This window comes from Drosophila teissieri, chromosome 3L, assembly GCF_016746235.2.
Source record: "Drosophila teissieri strain GT53w chromosome 3L, Prin_Dtei_1.1, whole genome shotgun sequence".
NCBI classification, from domain to species: Eukaryota; Metazoa; Arthropoda; class Insecta; order Diptera; family Drosophilidae; genus Drosophila; species Drosophila teissieri.
In genome coordinates this window covers 23,591,425-23,616,913 of record NC_053031.1, presented here as the reverse complement: position 1 = coordinate 23,616,913, position 25,489 = coordinate 23,591,425, and the positions used below count along the sequence as shown (strand labels likewise).

The 25,489-nt window shown below is 36.9% G+C and overlaps 1 pseudogene; it reads right to left on the bottom strand.

The window, feature by feature from the left end:
- Window positions 1-637: 637 nt before the first annotated feature.
- LOC122618019 lies at window positions 638-21,354 on the bottom strand (annotated as a pseudogene).
- Window positions 21,355-25,489: the final 4,135 nt, after the last annotated feature.

Sequence of the window (25,489 nt, the reverse complement as noted above, 5' to 3'; positions counted from 1 at the left end):
ACTGCGCAATCATTTATAAATTACAAAACTTCTACAGTTACCCTTTTCGATAAAACATACAAATTAATTACTTCAGAATCAGGAAGAAACCAAAATTTTTACATTCAAAAGACACCAGAACCAATTAAAAATTCAGGAATCAATAAATAAAATAGATTTTTCACTGTTTCGATTAGATCATCTAAATCAGGAGGAAATCTTAAAGTTGAAAGGTTTATTAAATAAATTTAAAAGTCTTCAACATAAAGAAGGAGACAAGCTAACATTTACAAATACCATTAAACACGTATTAAACACAACACATAACTCCCCAATTTATTCAAAACAGTACCCACTTGCTCAAACGCACGAAATTGAAGTCGAAAACCAAGTACAGGAAATGCTTAATCAGGGTTTAATTAGAGAAAGTAATTCACCATACAATAGTCCTACCTGGGTAGTACCAAAAAAAACGGATGCTTCTGGTAAAATTAAATATAGAGTAGTAATTGAATACAGAAAAATCAATGAAATAACTATTCCCGACAGATATCCAATACCGAACATGGACAAAATCCTTGGTAAATTAGGAAAATGTCAATATTTTACAACTATAGATTTGGCAAAAGGGTTTCATCGAATCGAAATGGACCCACAATCAATATCTAAAACTGCATTTTTCACCAAAAGCGGTCATTACGAATACCTTCGAATGCCATTTGGCCTTAGAAAAGCACCCGCTACTTTTCAAAGGTGCATGAATAACATCCTTCGACCGTTGCTTAACATACACTGTTTAGTGTATCTGGATGATATTATAATTTTTTCAACATCTCTTACCGAGCATTTAAATTCAATACAATTAGTTTTTTCAAAACTTGCTGAAGCCAATTTAAAATTGCAATTAGATAAATGCGAATTTTTAAAAAAAGAAGCTAATTTTCTTGGTCATATCGTTACTCCTAACGGTATAAAACCAAACCCTGTAAAAGTTAAAGCCATAGTAAAAGAGATCAGGGCTTTCCTTGGATTAACCGGTTATTACCGTAAATTTATCCCAAATTACGCAGACATAGCAAAACCAATGACGAAATTTTTAAAAAAAGGAGCAAAAATAGACGTACAAAATCTTGACTAGAAGCATTCAAAAAACTTAAAGCTCTAATAATTAGAGAACCGATTCTCCAACTTCCCGATTTCGAAAAAAAATTTATTTTAACCACAGATGCCAGTAATTTAGCCCTTGGGGCAGTACATTCTCAAAATGGTCATCCTATACCCTTCATTAGCAGAACACTTAATGAACACGAATTAAATTACAGTGCTATCGAAAAGGAATTACTAGCCATAGTTTGGGCCACTAAAACTTTTCGACATTATTTACTAGGACGACACTTTCTCGTTGCTAGTGATCATCAACCTCCTAGATGGCTACATACCTCAAAGGAACCGAATGCTAAGTTACAAAGATGGAGAGCTAAATTAAACGAATACCAATTTAAAATCGATTATATTAAATTGAAGGAAAATTCAGTTGCTGACGCATTATCAAGAATTAAAATTGAAGAAAATCATCATAGCGAAGTAACTCTACATAGTGCAGAAGAAGACAATAGCAATCTCATTCATTTAACAGAAAAACCAATTAACTAATAAAAAACAAATCATTTTATAAAATCCGATAAAAATAAAATAGAGAATTCAACAATATTCGGTAACTCCAATACCACAATTCAATTCGAAAGGGCTAAACAAATTTTACTTGATCATTATACGCGTTACTCGTAGAGTAAAAGGGTATACTAGATTCGTTGAAAAGTACGTAACAGGCAGAAGGAAGCGTTTCCGACCATATAAAGTATATATATTCTTGATCAGGATCAGTAGCCGAGTCGATCTGGCCATGTCCGTCTGTCCGTCCGTCTGTCCGTCCGTCTGTCTGTCCGTATGAACGTCGAGATCTCAGGAACTACAAAAGCTAGAAAGTTGAGATTAAAGATACGGACTCCAGAGACATAGACGCAGCGCAAGTTTGTTGATTCATGTTGACACGCCCACTCTAACGCCCACAAACCGCCCAAAACTGCCACGCCCACACTTTTGAAAAATGTTTTGATATTTTTTCATTTTTGTATTAGTCTTGTAAATTTCTATCGATTTGCCAAAAAACTTTTTGCCACGCCCAGTCTAACGCCCACAAACCGCCCAAAACTGCCACGCCCACACTTTTGAAAAATGTTTTGATATTTTTTCATTTTTGTATTAGACTTGTAAATTTCTATCGATTTGCCAAAAACTTTTTGCCACGCCCACTCTAACGCCCTCAAACCGAAAAAAACTGTCAGTGTTGAAGACTCGCCTTCGCACTTCCACTAGCTGAGTAACGGGTATCAGATAGTCGGGGAACTCGACTATAGCGTTCTCTCTTGTTTTATTCATAGAAACATAACCATTTATATTGAGAGCGATGTAGATTTTGAAATTATCCAAAGAGCACACAGAGAAATTATTAATACCACCTACACTAAAGTAATTCGCAGTCTCTTCCTATTAAATTATGTTGGTTCATACGCCGAATTTAAAGAAATCATACTTTAATCACATGAAAAACTTTTACATTCAGAAAATGACAAAATTATTTAAAGAAAATCACTTCTTTCCAAATAGTCAACTACTAATTCAGAATATAATAAACGAATGCAACATATGCAATTTGGCTAAAACAGAACATAGAAACACTAAAATGCCTTTTAAAATTACAACATTGTCGAGACAAATTTATGGTAGATATTTATTCATCTGAGGGAAAACATTACATCAGTTGCATTGATATTTTATCTAAATTCGCTACACTCGAGCAAATTAAAACAAAGGACTGAATAGAATGCAGAAACGCATTAATGCGCATTTTTAATCAGTTAGTTAAGCCCAAATTACTAAAGGCAGACAGAGAAGGAGCTTTCTCTAGCTTGACTCTAAAGCGATGGCTCGAATCCGAAGGAATCGAATTGCAACTCAATACGGCAAAAAACGGAGTAGCAGACGTCGAAAGATTACATAAGACAATAAATGAAAAAATCCGTAAATTCAAATTATCTGATGATGAAGAAGTAAAATTAGGCAAGATAGAAACAATCCTTTACACATACAACCATAAAATTAAACATGACACAACTGGACAAACACCTGCTCAAATTTTTTTATACGCTGGTCATCCGATATTAAACATTCAAAAAATTAAAGATAGAACAAGAGAGAACGCTATAGTCGAGTTCCCCGACTATCTGATACCCGTTACTCAGCTAGTGAAAGTGCGAAGGAGTCTTCAGCACTGACAGTTTTTGGCGGTTTGTGGGCGCTAGAGTGGGCGTGGCAAAAAGTTTTTTGGCAAATCGATAGAAATTTTCAAGACTAATTCAAAAATGAAAAAATATCAAAACATTTTTCGAAGTGTGGGCGTGGCAGCTTTGGGCGGTTTGTGGGTGTTAAAGTGGGCGTCACAAAAAGTTTTTTGGCAAATCGATAGAAATTTATAAGACTAATACAAAAATGAAAAAATATCAAAACATTTTTCAAAAGTGTGGGCGTGGCAGTTTTGCGCGGTTTGTGGGCGTTAGAGTGGGCGTGGCAACATGAATCGACAAACTTGCTCTGCGTCTATGTCTCAGGAGTCAGTATGCTTAATCTCAACTTTCTACCTTTTGTAGTTCCTGAGATCTCGACGTTCATACGGACAGACAGACGGACGGACAGACGGACATGGCCAGATCGACTCGGCTATGGATCCTGATCAAGAATATATATACTTTATATGGTCGGAAACGCTTCCTTCTGCCTGTTACATACTTTTCAACGAATCTAGTATACCCTTTTACTCTACGAGTAACGGGTATAAAAATAGATAAAATAAATGACGATCGACAGGAATTTAATATTATTGACACTAAATACAGAAAAGGTCCAATTCAAAAGGGTAAATTAGATAATCCATTTAAAAAATAATAAAAATGAAAAAATAGATGATGACCATTACAAAATTACTAATCGAAATAGAGGAATCAAATACTACAAAACACAATTTAAGAAACAAAAAAAAACTAATACCGTTTAACCTCCACAGGATCCTTGTGTATAATGATGTTGCTTCTATTATTCACCACGGGCCATACTCAACAAATTCAAATAACCAAACCAGATTCCGACCTTGGCTATTTACTCTTTTCAAGTAATCCAATTTAAATACCGCTAGCATATGAACATCACTGTCTAAGAATTAACTTAACGGAAATCAATGCAATCACAAAATCTTTTGGTAACAAAATATCAGACTCACCTAAAATGAAATATTTGTACAACAAACTATTGAAAGAATTAAATGGTTTAACTATTCATCAACAAATTAGGCAAAAACGTGGACTATTTGGTTCATCTTTTATTATACCCGTTACTCGTAGAGTAAAAGGGTATACTAGATTCGTTGAAAAGTATGTAACAGGCAGAAGGAAGCGTTTCCGACCATATAAAGTATATATATTCTTGATCAGGATCAATAGCCGAGTCGATCTGGCCATGTCCGTCTGTCCGTCCGTCTGTCCGTCCGTATGAACGTCGAGATCTCAGGAACTACAAAAGCTACAAAGTTGAGATTCTGCATGCAGACTCCAGAGGCATAGAAGCAGCGCAAGTTTGTCGATTCATGTTGCCACGCCCACTCTAACGCCCACAAATCGCCTAAAACTGCCACGCCCACACTTTTGAAAAATGTTTCGATATTTTTTCATTTTTGTGTTAGTCTCCTTAATTTCTATCGGTTTGCCAAAAAAATATTTGCCACGCCCACCCTAACGCCCACAAACCGCCAAAAGCTGCCACGCCCACACTTTTGAAAAATGTTTTGATATTTTTTCATTTTTGTATTAGTCTTGTAAAATTCTATCGATTTGCCAAAAAACTTTTTGCCACGCCCACTTTAACGCCCACAAACCGCAAAAACTGTGAGTGTTGTGTGTTCTGCGCACTTTCACCATCTGAGTAACGGGTATCAGATAGTCGGGGAACTCGACTATAGCGTTCTCTCTTGTTTAACTTTCTTTTTGGCACACTTGATGAAAATGATAGAGTAAAAATTAACAAACAAAAAATAGATCTAATTGCAGAAAATTCAATTCAAGTTCATAAATTAAATGATTTCGTAAAATTTGTGAATGAAGGACTGCAGAAACTCACCAACTACGAAAATAATCGCAATAATATTGACACACTCGTCTATGAGCTCACGCAATTTATTGAATACATAGAAGACATAGAAATGGGCATGCAACTTTCACGTCTTGGTCTTTTTAACCCAAAATTACTCAATTACGACAAGTTAGAAAGCATTAACAGCCAGAATATACTTTGAATCAAAACATCAACTTGGATTGATAAAACAAATAACGAACTATTACTCATTTCACATATTCCTATTAACCACAAAATCTTTAACACCATTAAAATAATTCCATATCCCGACCATAATGGGTATCAGTTAGACCATTCAGATCAACAATCATATTTTGAAGATGAGAATAAAATTTATAATCAAGATAAAATAGAAGTTAATAATGAATGCATTAAAAACATAATTAAGCGCAAGAGTCCCATTTGTAATTTTATACCAACTCTCTCGAAAGAAATAATTCAATACGTTGAACCAAATATAATACCAATACCAATAAGTTAAAACAATCACAAAAATTTGGATTTTCAGGTTATATGGTCAGATGAAACCAAAATTAATCGTTTCGAGTCAGATGGACGCTCTTGGTATTGGACTAGAGATCCCACAGTCCAGTCACCAAGTAACGTGAAGCAAACCGTGAAGCAAGGTGGCGGATCCATAATGGTTTGGGGCTGTATACACAAAAACGGAGTTGGTCCCTTGGTGTTAATTGAAGGTATAATGCGGAAGGAACATTACTTAAACATTTTGCAACAAAATCTTCCAAAAGTAATTCAAAATATGGGTATTGCTGCTAAAAAATGCATATTTCAGCAAGACAAGGATCCCAAACACACATCGATTTTGGTCAACAATTGGATGGAAAAGCAAAATTTTCAATCGCTGAAGTGGCCACCGCAATCTCCTGATATGTATCCCATAGAAAATTTGTGGAGCCATGTAAAATCCCAACTGGCAAAATATGCAGGCCCTCCAAGTAGAATGATGGAGCTGTGGGAAAGAACAAAGGACCTCTGGTACGCTATTCGTCCTGAAATGGTGCTACGGTATACCCAAAGTATGCCAAATCGCATAACGGAGCTAAAAAAATAAAAAGGGCTGTGGACTCATTATTAAAATAATTAAAAAAAAAATTTTCGTTTAATATATCACCCCAGTGCAAAACTGTAACATTTGACTTCTTTTACATTTTGCTTCGGCATATTTATTCCAGATTATCAAATCGCTTCATATTTTCACAAGCGATAGTCAAATATAGTAGCAACAAAACAAGACTAAGAATATTATCGTACATAAAATAGGAGAGAAGATACTGACCGTTGAAGTTAGAATATACAACTCGTGTTACAGTTTTGCTCGTCAGTGTATGTACATGGAATCAAACGGAAACTAAAATCGCACAAAATTGTCAAGAACTAAATGGCGATATTAAAATAAATGGAAACAAAATTATAATAATAAAACAATGTAAAGTTAAGATTGGAAATGTTATTTTAGCGAAAATTCGTTAAGTCCAGAATTTGATTTAACTCCATTGTATTTACCAATTAATGTGACCAAAATTAAGATAGTAGAACATAATGACATTTTAAAATTAATTTCAGAAAATAATACCACATTTTATGCAACTATAATAATTTTAGTTATTGTTCTTATAATTTTTCTTGTCCTATCAAAAATTTTTACACTAAATCCACTAACTGTTTTATATACAAAATTCAGAAAACAAGCAAAAAATAATCAAGAACCACAACAAGAAATAGAACCGCCACAAATACAGTTGCCCGCATTGTACCCTGAAATTGCAGCCCAAGCATAGGCAACCCTTTTAAAGGGAGGGAAGTGACATATTCACATAGCCAGCATTTAAGAATATGCTGAATATCAGATCCCACGAATTCCAAATTTAATATAGTGACATATTCACATAGCCAGTACATGAGAATATGCTGAATATGCAGATCCCACGATATAAACACTCGCACCCGGAGTAAGCGATGCCGCTCTCCCTACATACACTCATTTGTTACTGTATACAAACACATACTACCACAAGCGGGAGAGCTTGCTCCCATCCCAAATAAATGTAAACTAAGGTCCTCATAAGAAATATTTTTTATCACCTGAATTAGTCTTGAGCTGAGAGTTAATGAATAAAGTCTTGGAAAATACTTTTCTTCGATCTTTTTATTTCATATTCTTAGCGTTGTCTTTAGTCAGCGGGCCATTAATTCGGCTCAGTGTTACGTTAAACATTATACTATATGTATATATATAAAAAGATCAAATACACTTACCAGCAACTGACTTGCCCCGATTAGATGGGTCATGATATGAGTCTATTCCGCAAACCATTACATTTTTAAATGGAATTTTTACCGTCCATAATGAGCCTCCAATTTTACAGTTCATCTGTAGCACAATTTTTTGAACAACGGAACGAATTTTTGAATCATTTAGTAAAGTTGTAGCATTTATAACCTGAAAATAAATTTAGGAGCTTTAAAAAAAATGTCCACTGGTGTTTAAATACTTTAGCATTTTACTGTACTAATTTAATTTAATATAGGAACGGCATAGTACATCACTAAAAATAAAATTTGATGATTTCAAAATATTATGTTAATTTGGGTGCATAAATGAAAATTCTGGACACATTGGAAAAACGTGTATTTCTGGGAAATATCGAAAAAAAAGACAAGGTTATTACCGACAAATTCTAGAGGAAACCCCAAATTTTATCCAGCGAATTCCTCGCGTGTTCCTTACGCTTTCCTCCAGAATTCCTGTGTAAAATACATGTAAATACCTTTTAAATTACAGAAAAATGTCCCTAAAAACGTACAAAAAGTTCTACATTCAATTGTGATTTATTTTTAATTTATATCGATTTTTATACCCGTCCGTATGAACGTGAAGATCTCAGGAACTGTAAAAACTAGAACTAGATTCAGCATTCAGAATCCAGTGATATAGACGCAGCGCAAGTTGCCACGCCCCCTCTAACGCCCACAAACCGCCCAAAACTGCCACGCTCATTCTTTTGAAAAAGGTTTTGATATTTATACCCGTTACTCGTAGAGTAAAAGGGTGTACTAGATTCGTTGAAAAGTATGTAACAGGCAGAAGGAAGCGTTTCCGACCATATAAAGTATATATATCCTTGATCAGGATCAATAGCCGAGTCGATCTGGCCATGTCCGTCTGTCCGTCCGTCTGTCTGTCCGTATGAACGTCGAGATCTCAGGAACTACAAAAGGTAGAAAGTTGAGATTAAGCATACTGACTCCTGAGACATAGACGCAGCGCAAGTTTGTCGATTCATGTTGCCACGCCCACTGTAACGCCCACAAACCGCGCAAAACTGCCACGCCCACTCTTTTGAAAAATGTTTTGATATTTTTTCATTTTTGTATTAGTCTTACAAATTTCTAACGATTTGCCAAAAAACTTTTTGCCACGCCCACTCTAACGCCCACAAACCGCCCAAAGCTGCTACGCCCACACTTTTGAAAAATGTTTTGATATTTTTTCATTTTTGTATTAGTCTTGTAAATTTCTATCGATTTGCCAAAAAACTTTTTGCCACGCCCACTCTAGCGCCCACAAACCGCCAAAAACTGTCAGTGCTGAAGTCTCGTTCGCACTTTCACTAGCTGAGTAACGGGTATCAGATAGTCGGGGAACTCGACTATAGCGTTCTCTCTTGTTTTTTATTAGTCTAATAAATTTCTATTGATTTGCCAAAAATACTTTTTGCCACGCCCACAAACCGCCCCAAACTGCCACTCCCATACCTTTGAAAAAAGTTTTTATATTTCTTCACATCTTTGTTAGTCTTGTAAATTTCTTTCTACACCAAAAACGGTCAGTGTTGAAATTTCCCCTAAGTCGGTGAACTCAATTATAGAGTTCTCTCTTCTTTTATTATTACTTTTACAGTACTTTAAATTTTTCACGCTTTACATATGCACAGCTGCGAAAAATAACCTTGCCCAGTAAAACTTGCAGCACTTGCCCAGTAAAGCTTTGAATAAGTCTCCTACCTACAATTTAGTGTTTAAAAGGAGCTGAAATACCTTTTTAGAAAGGTTAAACAATTCACTTTTTAGGAAATAAAAAATAATTACAATTGTTTTATTTATTCTTATCTTAAATAAGACACTTTGTTAAGAACGACAAAATTAGGCGAAAAATAAAATAGCAAATAGCAGCACTTCATGAAAAATGCTTAAATTTTCAATGTTAAACTATCAAATGTTTGCGTGCTAAAACTACACCCATCGCACTAATTTAATATTTGGAATATTTATTACCAAAAACAGGAGCGCAACGTTTTAGCATGGAATGAACTAGGTCCTGGCACCGTTTTATACAAAAAGTTATTCGATGTTAGTTGGCTTTGAAGTTATAACTGCTTTTCTTATATCTGTCCAAGAATTTTTGATGGGATTACGGCCTGGGGACTGTGCAGGCCAATCCAAAACAGGAACAGATTTATTTTGGGACGAATCTTTGGCATTCCTGCTGGTCTACTTGGGATCATAGTCTTGTTAATTGTATTCGGCAAAGGGTAGCATTGTCGTCACCAAAATATCCACAAACACATGTTGATCCATGATGTTTTTAACCATGGTAGATTATGGTATAGCCCCAACTACATAGTACGAAAATCAAACCCATACCATTATACAGGATCCTTCGTGTTTAATTGCTTCTTCTGTGTAATTTGGCTTATATTCGGTGTTTCTAGGGCGCCTTACATACGATCAAGATCTATTGCCACCAAAAAAAACCACCTTGCTCTCATGTAACCATAAGAAGTTCCTCCATTTTTCGCAAGCCCCAATTTAAATGTTCCTTGACGAACTTAATGCGCTTGGGTATGTGTCTCCCATTTAAAAGAGGGACTTTCCTTGGACTACAGCCTTTTAATCCATGTTCCCTTAGACACGTGTGAACAGTTTGCACTGTTGCGGATATGTTGAAATCCTTTTCAGTTCGGTAGCAGCTTTAAATGGATCCTTCGTGCTCTCGGGCACTAGCCTTTTAAAGAGATGGGTGCCCAATGATTGTTTTCTCCCACGTTTTTCGGGATTCTCGATCTATCATTTTGTTTTAGCATTGAAGGATTAGACCAATATTTCAGAGTGATTTTCCTTCAGAAATTGTTTTTTTATCATGTCACGTTTATCTGAAGTGCAGTGCTTTCCTCGTCCCATTTTAATCGCTTTTTTTAAGGTATGTTTCAAAAATAATGTTGGAAATAGGAATACAAATGTCAAGTTTTATAACCATGTGCTTTTCACCAAAACAAAAAATAAAGGTATGGACAATTCAAATTTTTTTTTTCAATTTTGGATAGAAATAATATCTTTTTCATTCGTCCACCTCAACGGGCTTCGATAGCTTCCTGAGGTCAAATGTGGCCTATCCTCTCATTTTTAGATTTTACCATAATCTTGATCTTGCCTATTGGTAATCCACTGGGGGCACTTAATACAATTCCTAGATGCATGACGTTAAAACATTAATTTAATATTTATTTTCAATTCTAAACAAACCAAAATAACCAAAAATTATAAAGAATCAAACTCATCTGGCCAGGTTGTTATTTAATAACGGATGACTTAAGATGATTATTGAGCATTCATACTGTGCTGTGTGCACTAATTAATAAGATTCAATAAATAGATTACAGTTATATTAAGGTAAAAAAAATGTAATTCAATGTGTATTGCTAAGTTGAAAATAAATGAAGTTCAACAGAATAATAAGGAGAGAAAAGATCTTTGAAGGAAATAGCGGTGTGGAAGGGATCGAAATCCCTGCCGAGCTTTGGACAATGATAGGCAGAGAACAGTAAGCTGAGGAATGGAAGGCAGTTCAAAAAATCAAACTCCAGAGTGAACAGGCCACCTTCGTCGACAAAGATTATTATTGCTCGCTGCGCTGCTGCTCGTTAACTTTTCTAGTATCGTTTTTTACGAACCTATTAAAGTAAGACAGTCCACGCCGGTTTAACCCCAAAGCTACTGACGCAAACTTTATTCTATGTGAGCATGCACAAGTAGGTGCAACCTTGGTGATGAAGCTCAGAAAATCACGGCTCGGTATTGCTCCACAGTGGCTAGCTTGAACTTGATTGCATGGAATGGGCTGGGCACTATTCAAGGTAGGCAATGCGACACCGGCTGCACTGTTGCTGAACATGGCCAAAACCCCAATAAATGTCTCTCCTCCTACTCCAGCTGATTGGTTACAACTCTATTGACCGATAACATCCGATGACATTGGTCCTGGTACATGCACTCAATTTGAACGGAGCAGGGTCCTGATAAAAAGGTTTAAATGCACACTCCGATTATATGCTATAATTGCGGAGAACACAAGCCACAAAAAAGCAGAAGACAGAAACGAGACTCGACCAGGCCATAGTAACAGCAGATTAACGTTGATAAGAGAATAATCATGTGTTTCAAATGTGGCAATGTACAAATCGTAATATAATGTACGAAGGGCGTAGCAACAGTTAATAATATTATCGGTAATTTATGATACATTTAATAATCCACCTTATATGCGAAATATAAACATAGATTTAATTGATAGCGATAAGTCAGAGCTAAGCGATATATGGCCAAATACTCCATGTTTTCATTAATAATAGACGCGTAACTACGGAATCATTGGAAACAAAACTATTTACAGGTGCCCTCATCGCATTATCGATACTTTTTTTTGTATATTAACAATATAAACAAGTTTTTATTGATTAACGCACTGTTACCAATGTGGCAACTTAATTTCCTAGTAGAACTGGGGAGAATTATTATAAATATATAGTAAGTCTTTCTATGTCCAAACCCGATCGGCGATATCAAGAGGGTGGTGTCGTTTAAGTCTTCTTCTGACTCTAGCATTGTCAGCATTGGCTGCAGCTGCGGTTCCTAGCTTTCTGGCCAGGCTGTTTGGGTGTGCATTAAGCCGTTCCATGTATTTTTCAGCGATGTTTTTGAGCTTGACTCCAAGCTTGGGTACCTTAAGATCGCGTTTGATGTCCCGGTTCTCATGTACCAAGAAGCCCCAGAAATCCTTCTTAGAGTCTTCGCCTGTAGAACCCGGATCTTATTTAGGGGTCTCTTTGCAGCAACGCCGTATACGGGCAGACCGTAGAACAGGCTGGGGGTCAATATTCATTAGCAGTCAAGCGATAGTTTGTTGCGTGGTGCAATGAGCCAAGACATTCTAGCTACCTTGGTTCTAAACGGTTGTTGAATATTTGTAATGTGCCTGCTGAAGGTACGCTTCCTATTGAGGACAACTACCTGTTCGGTTTGTGAAAGTCACATTGGCATCTCACCTCACATTGACATCTCAACGTTAACTCGCACGTTCTAGTTCTCATCCCATTGCTGAAATGCATCCAAGTATTCCTGTAGATCATACGAGGCAGTAAAAATACTTGCTTTTCGTTAGCACAGCAGTATCGTCCACTTCTGTCACTGGTGTGTGAGTAGGCATGTCCAAATCAAATCCCGACTATAGGGTAGGGCATAGGACGATTCCTTGGGGAACTCCAGCTGCAGTTGTTTTCGTTGCCGATGTGAATCCATTAGCAGAGACGTTATAATAACTGTTTAATAACCAAATACAGCTGCGGAGGAAATAACCTCTTTGCTTTGTGCAGGAGCCCAGAGTGCCATACTTTGTCTAATGCATTTGTATGTCAAGAAAGGCGGCTACGTCATACTCTTTCTTTTCCATAGCCACTAGAGCAAATTTGAATACTCTATTTAGTAGCTCAGGGTAAGCAACTTGCAGGCTTTCGGAAAGTACCGAAGATCAAGAATGCTGTTGTACCAGAAACTTTAATGATTGATCTGGGAGCAATGATTTTGTTGTCTAAAAGATCTGCACCAGGGCCTTTCTTGGGTGAAAGATTTGCTATAAGTTCTTTCACTTCTTCCAGAGTTACAGCACTAACAGGTAGGCTCATTTGAAAGGGAAAACCTTTCGGCTTTTCCGCGCTGGTGCGACTCCAGCAACCTGACGGGTTTTTGGTAGCCGATTTAGGGGTGGGCTGAGCTTTGAAACGTTTCGTTATTCGCCAATAACGAAACTAGCGGATAAATCTGAACGGCTGGTGCGAGGATGGAAGTGTATTTCTCGTGGGTCTGCCCCAGCTACTTTCCTCATTTCCTCAAATTTATCTCATCCTTTGTCGCAACTGAGCAAATCCATCACCGCAGAGCATTGACCAATAATAGGATGATGGTATGCCACGTCGATGCCACCAGGGTGACTAGAAGGTCCACTTTTCAACTATGTGCCACAGTTTAAAAAAAAAAAAAAATGTTGGCGTGCTAGTTTTGTCCTACTTGTGGGCGTGAAATAAATTTTTTTGCAAATCGAGAAAAAATTTAAAATACATATAAAAAAATGACAAAATATTAAAAACTTTTCAGTTTAAAAAAGTTTTGTAAAAGTTGTTAAGTTTTTTTAAATTCAACTTTTAAAGGTTAAACCTATTGTAAAACATGGACATTTCACAATACATTTACATATATGTGTGATAAAACTATCACATTTGCAGTTATATCTTATTATGTTAGACACAACTTTTAGTGCATACTAAATTCTTAAGTAATAAGTATTAAAACAATTTACCTGTGATGGTATGGAATTTCCGAGCAACATATTTTTTTTATTGCAGAATAACGATCATCTCTAGTGTTATGACAAATACATACGACTATTTGCGAATTCGTTGTTATATTTCGCCGCAGTGCTTGAATGTAAGCATCTATCCGGTCATGATCCAAAGAAATCATTGTTGGGTTAGAAATTTTCATACCAAGTGATTTACAACTTTGCTTCATGTTGTCGAGCAAGTTATTTGCAGCTCGCATATCATTTCCTTAAATGTATAATAATCCATTTACTCAGATGAACTACTTCCAACATTCATTGCTCACAGCATATTTTGAGAACTCTGCAGTTTTTCCGGCCGACACTGTCGTTTTTGAAAAACATATCTGCTCTATGTCCATTTGACGTCCAGCTATCTTGTTGAATTATTCGTTAATGAGAGTCCCAGCTATTTAGAACATCTTGTGCGGCGGGTGTCCTTGAAACATTTTCGTAAAACTTATTTAACGCCGTTTGTCGTTGATTTGGCGAAACTCTTGTAAATGTAGCAATCTCGCGCATAAGCTTGTTATCTGACCGTACTTCGTCCCGCAGCCCAGTAAGATAACATAATTCTGGAATTAAACAAAACTGAACATTTTCTTTTTCGCTGGAGTTATTCTTGATTTTTTTATACTATGAAGCAATGGTGATTGACGTCTTTTATTTATGTTTGATATTGTTTATAATATTCAACGTAACTTGTGCAGACAGTTTTAATTTGAAACTGACTTTTTGGATTTTGGTCAAACAAATCTCATTTATTTTATACGTACGATTGTTATACCTATTAACACAATATTTCCAACCAACATTTTTCTAGCGGATTCTTGGTAGTGCTCTACATTTTGCTGATAAAGATCGACCAACATTTCCAGAACAGTTTTTCGACAAAGTATACCGATGCGATACGTCGCAGCATAGCATTAAACCACCTTTATATTCGTCAACGGCTGTAACATATCCAGGCCAAACTTCTAACTTTGCCAGTGGTACTATTTTTGGTCGCGAAGGATCAAAGTGCTTGCGATCAAATTTAACATAATTTAATGTTTTCATAACTCTATCGAATAAAATATTATATAATTTCGTGCAGTTCCTCATATCCTCTTTTTTTTGAATAAAATGCGAATCTGTAACTCTGCATCTTCGGCTTTTGAAACAAATACGGTCATCTTATTTGGCAATAAAATAGGTAAATATAGAGTTGTGCCGTCAAATGTTTTGGTTCCTCCGAGCTTATCCTTATGTTCGTTTAAATATTTAATTCTTAAATGAACCGAATCAATGGGAGGAAAAAAACGACTTCGTAATTAAAAACTCCCTTGGATACATCCGCTGTTAGTTTTAAGTAATTACAATAAATATTAACAGATGAACCTGAAAAATAGATTTAATTCATTATTTTTATGTTAAACATAATGTACGGATAAATAAGCGAATTAAGCCCCCTTGTAGAGTAAAAAGTATGTTGAAAAAAGCATTTTCGATCTGGCCATTTCCGTCTGTCCGTCCGTCCGTCCGTCCGTATGAACGTCGAGATCTCAGGAACTATATAAGCCAGAAAGAGATTCAGCTTGCAGACTCCAGGGACATAGACGCACCCTAACGCCCACAAATCGCTCAAAACTGCCACGCCCACACTTTTAAAAAATATGTTGATATTTCTTCATTTGGTTGCTAGTCTGGTAATTTTCTCTCGATTTGCACAAAACAATTTTTGCCACGCCCAAAAACCGCCAAAACTGTCAGTATTGAAGTCTCTCCTTCGCACTTCCACTAGCTGAGAAACGGGTATGAGATAATCGGGGAACTCGACTATAGCGTTCTCTCTTGTTTTACTTGTAAATGTTTTTGTCAATCGTTATGCCTTATTACACAAATTACCATAAATGGAACGCAGTCAGGGATGCGTAGAGAGCTATCACCAAGAGTCTAGCGGGTATCCAAGGAACGCGGTCTCTTCTTTTTATACCCGTTACTCGTAGAGTAAAAGGGTATACTAGATTCGTTGAAAAGTATGTAACAGGCAGAAGGAAGTGTTTCCGACCATATAAAGTATATATATTCTTGATCAGGATCAGTAGCCGAGTCGATCTGGCCATGTCCGTCTGTCCGTCCGTCTGTCCGTCTGTCCGTATGAACGTCGAGATCTCAGGAACTACAAAAGCTAGAAAGTTGAGATTAAGCATACAGACTCCAGGGACATAGACGCAGCGCAAGTTTGTCGATTCATATTGCCACGCCCACTCTAACGCCCACAAACCGCCTAAAACTGCCACGTCTACACTTTTGAAAAATGTTTCGATATTTTTTCATTTTTGTATTAGTCTTGTAAATTTCTAACGATTTGCCAAAAAACTGTTTGCCACGCCCTCTCTAACGCCCACAAACCGCCCAAAGCTGCCACGCCCACACTTTTGAAAAATGTTTCGATATTTTTTCATTTTGTATTAGTCTTGTAAATTTCTATCGATTTGCCAAAAAACTTTTTGCCACGCCCACTCTAACGCCCACAAAACCGCCAAAAACTGTATATGCTGAAGACTCTCCTTTGCACTTCGAATAGCTGAGTAACGGGTATCAGATAGTCGGGGAACTCGACTATAGCGTTCTCTCTTGTTTTACTTGTCAATGTTTTTTAATTTAGAAAATATAATATTTCGATATTTATATTTTAAAACCAAGAAATATCAATGAAAAGTTATTATTTTAATGTAAAATGTTTATGCTCTTCTTATGTTCTTTTTGGAATGTACCTTTTGATCCGTGAACTAAATCTGGAAAAAATAATCCATTTTTTGAAGCAATTGCTTCCATTTCGGACTCCTTTGACTTATCGATAATGTTTTCCTTTGAGTTTAACAATTCAGTTGTTATCAATTGTTTTGATGTATGCCATCTTTTTTTAAAGTGTGTATAAGCTTAGCACGGCCCCGACCGACCGAAATGTTTACATGTTGAAGAGTGGTTATAAGATCAGTTTCAATATTATGGCCTGATAGAAAACATTCCCCACTTGGTTCAGAATTTTCAAAGTCCAAGCCACTATCGATTTCAAATTCTTCACTTGAATTTGATATTTCCATATTGCGAGCATTTTTATTAAATAAACTCAACAAGTTTCCTCTTCCAGACATGATCTGAAAAACACAATAAAAATTAATGTTTTAGAATGTCAAAAGAGTATATATCGGCAATGAGCGTTTTATGACAAGCCCTAACTTTAGAAATAATAATTCAGCAAGGATGTGTATATAAAACAGTGTTTTAATGTGTTGTCGATTGATCTATCTCGACTTAAGAGTATCACCTTAGGGGAACTACCTTTAGGCACTTAAAAATATATATGTATATACAGTTGCGAAAAAATAATAGCAGCACCATAACTAATTTATTCTCGATCAAATAAATTAACTATCGGTACCGCATAGTACAAAATTCTGATTTTTCGTATTAAGCTAGATATTTATACCCGTTACTCGTAGAGTAAAAGGGTATTCTAGATTCGTTGAAAAGTATGTAACAGGCAGAAGGAAGCGTTTCCGACCATATAAAGTATATATATTCTTGATCAGGATCAATAGCCGAGTCGATCTGGCTATGTCCGTCTGTCTGTCCGTATGAACGTCGAGATCTCAGGAACTATAAAAGCTAGAAAGTTGAGATTCAGCACGCACACTCCAGAGACATAGAAGCAGCGCATGTTGCCACGCCCACTCTAACGACCACAAACCGCCTAAAACTGCCACGCCCACACTTTGAAAAATGTTTGGTTATTTTTTAGTTTTGTGTTAGTCTCCTTAATTTCTATCGGTTTGCCAAAAAACTTCTTGCCACGCCCACAAACCGCAAAAACTGTCAGTGTTGAAGACTCTCCTGCGCACTTTCACCATCTGAGTAACGGGTATCAGATAGTCGGGGAACTCGACTATAGCGTTCTCTCTTGTTTTTCTATCCAAAAATGAAAAAAAAAAATTGAATTGTCCATACGTTTATTTGTTATCATTTTTTTTGGGCGGCAAGGTCTAAAATGAGGCGAAAACAAAAATAGCAGCACTATCGATTTTTTCAAATATTCAATACATGTCGGCGGTTTGTTTTGGTTATAAAACTTGACATTTGTATTCCTATTTCCAACATTATTTTTGAAACATACCTTAAAAAAATGATTAAATGGGACGAGGAAAGCATTGCACTTCAGATAAACGTGACATGATAAAAAAAACAATTTCTGAAGGAAAATCACTCTGAAATATGGTCTAATCCTTCAATGCTAAAACAAAATGATAGATCGAGAATCCCGAAAAACGTGGGAGAAAACAATCATTGGCACCCATCTCTTTAAAAGGCTAGTGCCCGAGAGCACGAAGGATCCATTTAAAGCTGCTACCGAACTGAAAAAGGATTTCAACATATCCGCAACAGTGCAAACTGTTCACACGTGTCTAAGGGAACATGGATTAAAAGGCTGTAGTCCAAGGAAAGTCCCTCTTTTAAATGGGAGACACATACCCAAGCGCATTAAGTTCGTCAAGGAACATTAAAATTGATCTTGCGAAAAATGGAGGCACTTCTTATGGTCAGATGAGAGCAAGGTGGTTTTTTTTTGGTGGCAATGGATCTTGATCGTATGTAAGGCGCCCTAGAACACCGAATATAAGCCAAATTACACAGTAGAAGCAATTAAACACGAAGGATCCTGTATATTGGTATGGGCTTGTTTCTCGTACTATGTAGTTGGGGCTATACCATAATATACCATGGTTAAAAACCATCATGGATCAACATGTGTTTGTGGATATTTTTGTGACGATTATGCTACCCTTTGCCGAATACAATTAACAAGACTATGATCCCAAGTAGACCAGCAGGAAAGCCAAGGATTCGTCCCAAAATAAAACTGTTCCTGTTTTGGATAGGCCTGCACAGTCCCCAGGCCGTAATCCCATCAAAATATCTTGGACAGATATGAGAAAAGCACTTTTAGCTTCAATGCCAACTAACATCGAATAACTTTTGGTATAATTAAGGAGTCCTGGGCAAAATATCCCTGAAACGGTGCCAGGACCTAGTTGATTCCATGCCAAAACGTTGCGCTCCTGTTTTTGGTAGTAAGGGATACACTACCAAATATTAAATAAGTGGAATGGGTGTAGTTTTAGCATTTGATATTAGTGAATTTTTTACTATCAAGTTTAAAATTGAAAATTTAAGCATTTTTCATAAAGTGCTGCTATATTATTTTCGCCCTAATTTTGTCGTTCTTAACAAAGTTTCTTATTTAAGATAAGAATAAATAAAACAATTGTAATTATTTTTTATTTCCTAAAAAGTGAATTGTTTAACCTTTCTAAAAAGGTATTTCAGCTCATTTTAAACACTAAATTGTAGGTAGGAGACTTATTCAAAGTTTTACTGGGCAAGTGCTGCTATTTTATTTTTCGCAGCTGTATATAGCAACCTCGTGTAAATGTTTTAAAAGCTAATTCTCGAAATGGTAGTGCGCCGAGCGAGTATTTTTCCTGACCGTAAATTTTAAACGACATTTTTCTCGAAACCATGTTTTTCAAAATTGTGTAAGTGATAATAAAAAACAAGAGAGAACACTATAGTCGAGTTCCCCGACTATCTGATACCCGTTACTCAGCTAGGGGAAGTGCGAAGGTGTGTCTTCAGCACTGACAGATTTTGGCGGTTTGTGGGCGTTAGAGTGGGCGTTCCAAAAAGTTTTTTGGCAAATCGATAGAAATTTAGAAGACTAATACAAAAACAAAAAGATATCAAAACATTTTTAAAAGTATGGGCGTGGCAATTTTGGGCGGTTTGTGGGCGTGGCAACATGAATCGACAAACTTGCGCTGCGTCTATGTCTCTGGAGTCTGTATGCTTAGTCTCAACTTTCTACCTTTTGTAGTTCCTGAGATCTCGATGTTCATACGGACAGACAGACGGACGGACAGACGGACATGGCCAGATCGACTCGGCCATTGATCCTGATCAAGAATATATATACTTTATATGTCGGAAACGCTTCCTTCTGCCTGTTACATACTTTTCAACGAATCTAGTATACCCTTTTACTCTACGATAAACGGGTATAAAAATACTGAAGGGAATTCATCATCTAAGATTCATTTTAAAGAGCATACAAATTTGTTTTATATATACTACGGTTTTTAAAATCATAATATTTTTAGACCCTTTTGACAACGAATTACAACGAATTTTGTGACAAAAAACCATCCCGAGTAAAAAATATTTGTCTTCTTGATTTCAAACTAAAATTGTGGCACAACGATGTCCGTTGCGATATGACTTAAAAAATCCTTAAACAATTTTTTTAGGTTACAGCTTTCATTTTTGTAAAAAAAGTTTTTTTTATTACCTCAGGGTCGTGTCCCATGAAAGGTCAATTTATATATTTAACACGTTGCTACATTTTATATATATTTTATAAATATGTATTTTTATACCTCTTAGTAAAGGTGTATACTAGGTTCGTTAAAAAGTATGTAACAGGTAGAAGAAATTCCGACCCTATACGGTTACAACACTAGTTATTTGTTTCTATTATCAGTGACAAGCTTTTAATAGAAAGCACACTGGCTAAAATACTTTTTACAGAATGGGAATTAACGCTTTGTCTCCAAAGATATTAGATCTTTTGTAAAGGAGAAAAAACTTAACGTAGCAGGTAGTACGCGCAGCAGCTTTATTTAGCAGCTGATTCCTTTGTTGTGGCGCCATCTATTTTAAATTTCTAGTATGCAGCACTAAAGATTGGTGGATTATGAATGCGAGCATTTAATATTTTTGTAATATTCCGATTTTCAGAAAATGGGATTTGGCCAGAAAAAGTGTGTATTTTTTCCCATAGTGCAACGTATGTTCGATGCCATGGCTGATTTTATTTTCATATTATGAGCCAACAGTCTTAGGAGGCGATCGAGCCCGATGTTTTCTGATGACCGTCCGCACGCTGCTGTTTCCAGAGACAGCCGAAATTCTTTCCCACAACAGTTAAATTCAAATGAAAATTCAAAAGTAGAAATCTCCACGATCTCCAGGACTTAAAAGTTACGACAATTCATTTAATTTTTCACTCAAATTACTTTAAATTTCGTAAAAATTCAGTTTATCGATCACATCACAATCACTAAACAAATAAAACGATTAGTCTGTTACCTGGCTACTGAAGTACAACTGAACTAGCGCACCTTGTGTTTATGCAAAATTGGGTAGCCAAATAAAATTGGTATGAACTGCGGGATTTATGTTAATTGCAAAGCGAACAGCAGAATGCTGTCAAAAGTATAAGCGCCATAGTAATTTCATAAAGCTTAATAGCGAAAAATGTGTATATATATTGGGGAGTACGTACGAAATATTTTGACTCTCCAGTTCCTTTAAGATTTAAGAACCACAGCAAGAAACTAAACACATTATATATTTTGCAGGGGGCATTGCAAAATCAACGATTTTTGTGATATCGATCACAATTTTTAGGTCAACTTGAACAGTACTCAATGCCAATCTGTCAACTTGAGTATCCGATAGACACCGAAGTGAAAAAAGGCCTGAACTCTGGATAGTTCGTATTGTCAGGAATTTAGAGCCCTTTCCATTTTTCAAGTCCGAGGGATATAGTCGATTTCCTCGACTATCTGCGTTACTCAGCAAGTAGAAGTGTCAGAAACGTATTTTTAATATAATGTGACACAGTGAAATAAATTGACACAAAAAAAATAAAAGTATAGTTTTCGTTAAAGTAGGCGTGAAAACTGCTTAAAACAAAGTGCGCAGCGTAGACGTGACTGGAACCAGCCTGTCTAATCTCAACTTTCTAGCTTTTAGGGTTCCTGAACACAACGTTCATACGGACAGATGGACCACGCATTCTTCTACTTGTTAAATTCTTTCAACTGATCAAGTAAACTCTTTTACACCATAAAAATGGGTTTGATTTTGCATATATGTTTGAGATATGGTTGAGATATTGGTTAAAATAGTAAAGTTGAGCAGCCGGCCAAACCGAAAGTTAGTGTAATTGTAGATGTAGAATTTGTCTGAAGTCAACGGGTGAGCGATAATTTTAATGTGTCGGTTTTGCTGCTTACGGTTTATGAAAACAAACATTTAAAGAGGTGGACTTCATTGTAGTCATACCATTATTTTGTGACGTTCAGCCGTGCCTCGGGTAGTCAGGGCTGGCCAGGGTCGTCCAGGAAATTTCTTTCTTTCAGGACAGTGGTGCTAGAGAGGAATTCCCGACCCGAGTCCCAGTGATAATGCGCAGAGTTTACCTTAACTAGGCTTAAATATAGACGCAGTTTATTCATTCAATTTCTGGGTTACAATAATGTATATATAAAAACTGTACGGGCTCCCTCGCCTAGGTTCCGGCTTCCGCAGCGAGGCTCTTCGTACCTCGCGTCTTCGTCCGGGGACGCGGTCTTTCCTACGCGGCCGCTCCGAATTTCGTCGAGTACCCTTGAATCAACGTAAGCCTATCGGATGACATGGGACGGCAAAACATTGGTATTTCATTTGCGACCAGCTCAGGTCCAGCCACTCTCCTCGATCGTCTCTCACCAGAAACGAAAGCGGAAAAAAAGTAAACAGTAAAAGGGTATACTATATTCGTTAAAAAGTATATAACAGCAGAAGGAACGTTTCCGAACATATAAATTATATATATTCTGGATAAGGATCAATAGCCGAGTCTATCTTGATAATTTTTCATTTTGTTTTAGAAACTTTTAGTTTAAGTTTCTATCGATTTGCAAAAATCTTTTTGCCACGCCCACAAACCGCCCACTCTTTTAAAAAATGTGTTATATTTTTTTCACATTTTGGTTAGTCTTGTAAATTTCTGTCGACCTTCAAAAACTGTCGGTGCTGAAATATCTTGTTCGCACTTACACCAGCTGAGTAACGAGTATCATAACGATTCTCTTGTTTTTTATTTTTTGCGCTTTTATTACGGCACACCCCCCGTACGGACGCCCTTGCGTGTATCGGGTGGCCCCAAACGCAATTAAGTATATGCGATATAGATTATCCTTAGTTATTCACCGCACATACCTGGGTGTCCAAATTCCAATTGCAAAATCTTGATGCTTTGCCCCACCTCGGATAGAAGGTGCCCTTAAGCAGCTCGACGCCCGACGGAGTCTTCTTCCAGATGGAGTCGAAGTCATCGAATTACCCCTCAAATGTATCCGCCAATTTTTGCTCCAGCCCGTGGTTATCACCGGTATAAACGATGTCACCGTAAAGAATACTTACTCACAACCGAGGATAGATGTCATCTTTGACGACGATTCATGGCGCCCACTGGTTATCACAGCGGCTACTGGGTAGGTCGAAATGGACGAAAGCTTTGACCGAAAAATCATTTTACATGTTACGCCGACCTCGACGCCAGCGACCTTGATCGCCTGTTGGATGGCTATTATCCGTCTCTGCTTTGAAATCCACATTGGTTTGCACTCTCGCACGGTCGTAGACCCTTTGGATCACTTGGTGCACGCCTCGTTTAAAAGCTAAGCCACGGAAAATATAATTTCTTGCGAATCGAGATTAGTAAATGCGTGCCCGGAAAGATCCTGGAAAATTGTCGACTGGCCACCATTTTGAAAGGGGGAGTGCGATCGTTTGGTTGTTCGTATACAGATGCAGAAAAATAATAGCACCACCAGCGTATATTTTCTCGATCGAAGAAATTAGGTTGCCGGTAAAGTTATTACGAAATGCCGAAAATTCTGTGTGCTTACCGTGTTCGAATATAAAAAAATTTGACTTTATTTTTTATCATTTGTTTTTCGTGCGACAACATTTTTTTTTTAATATTTGATATGCGTTATTTAAAACTTGATTATTGTATTCCCATTTCCAACATTATTTTTGAAACATATCATAAAACAAATTATTTAATAGGGACGTGCCAAAGCATTGCACTTAAACATTACATGATAAATAATTTAATTTCTGAAGGGAAATCATACGATACGATGGTCATTAAGGATTTAACAAATAATACGTAATGCAATACCTACAGGATCAGTAGCCGAGTCGATCTGGCCATGTCCGTCTGTCCGTCCGTCTGTTCCCCCGTCTGTCCGTCTGTCCGTTGTCCGTATGAACGTCGAGATCTCAGGAACTACAAAAGCTAGAAAGTTGAGACTAGGCATACAGACTCCAGGGACATAGACGCAGCGCAAGTTTGTCGATTCATGTTGCCACGCCCACTCGAACGCCCACAAACCGCCTAAAACTGCACGTCACACTTTTGAAAAATGTTGCGATATTTTTTCATTTTTGTATTAGTCTTGTAAATTTCTAACGATTTGCCAACAAACTTTTTGCCACGCCCTCTCTAACGCCCACAAACCGCCCAAAGCTGCCACGCCCACACTTTTGAAAAATGTTTTGATATTTTTTCATTTTGGTATTAGTCTTGTAAATTTCTATCGATTTGCCAAAAACTTTTTGCACGCCCACAAAACCGCCAAAAACTGTATATGCTGAAGACTCTCCTTCGCACTTCGAATAGCTGAGTAACGGGTATCAGATAGTCGGGGAACTCGACTATAGCGTTCTCTCTAGTTTTTTTATATTTTTGTTACGTACACCCTATTTGTAAGATCATAAGACTTTACAGATTCACATATAAAACCTGCCAGAATCGAAATGGGAATAACTATCTCGTTGAGACAGACGAAATGCAACAAAGAAAATGCATTTTGACAATAAACGTGTTTCCGATGACCAGTCAAGCGCAGCCGCGATCCTTCACATGGAAATTCTACTTCAGTAACGGGCACATTTCATCAACAGGGTATTGACTCCTAAAATTGGGGAAATATGGAAATATAACCCATTGGTGGTAACACGGCCTATAGACCGATGAACGGAGTAGTCCAGAGAAAGCTCTAAGCCGGTATAAAAGATCTCAGCCCCCCTATAAACAATTCTCGGGAAATCATTCTCGGAAGTTCAATTCTCAGGAAGCCGTTCTCGGGAGGTCTATTCTCAGTCAGGATTTCAGTCTCATACTCGGGTGACGACCGTCTTAAAACCAAGGACTTCGGTCCAAGGTAAAGTGTCGAGAGGAGCATAACACCAATCCTGCGCAAAATCCAGGATACCAGGTCTTGGATATGATAATAAATTAGTTAAGATCTACAAGCGATGTATATATGTAGATGTATATTCATGTATATATATACATATATAATGTATATTGTTTAGTTATGCAACACGCAGCCAGCAGTAGATCATCATAAATTTGATTTATTTTATTTGTTTTTATTTATTTTATTTGTTTTATTTATTTTATCTTGTACATTGGTCTGTGCAGCAATATTTTCCATTCCCCTTTGTGCTGTGTTTCTCGCTCATTTGCCTTCTGCATAGCAATGTCAGTTACAAAGTAAGTGTTGATCACACCGGTACTGCTGTGATACACTTTTACTTTCAATCGGTTCGGTACGGGCACTGCCGACGTTTTTATAAAGTATGTAAATGCAGTCGCTGAAAATCGTTAAAATACAAGTATCCATTATTGCTTAAAATAATCTCGCTGAAAACACT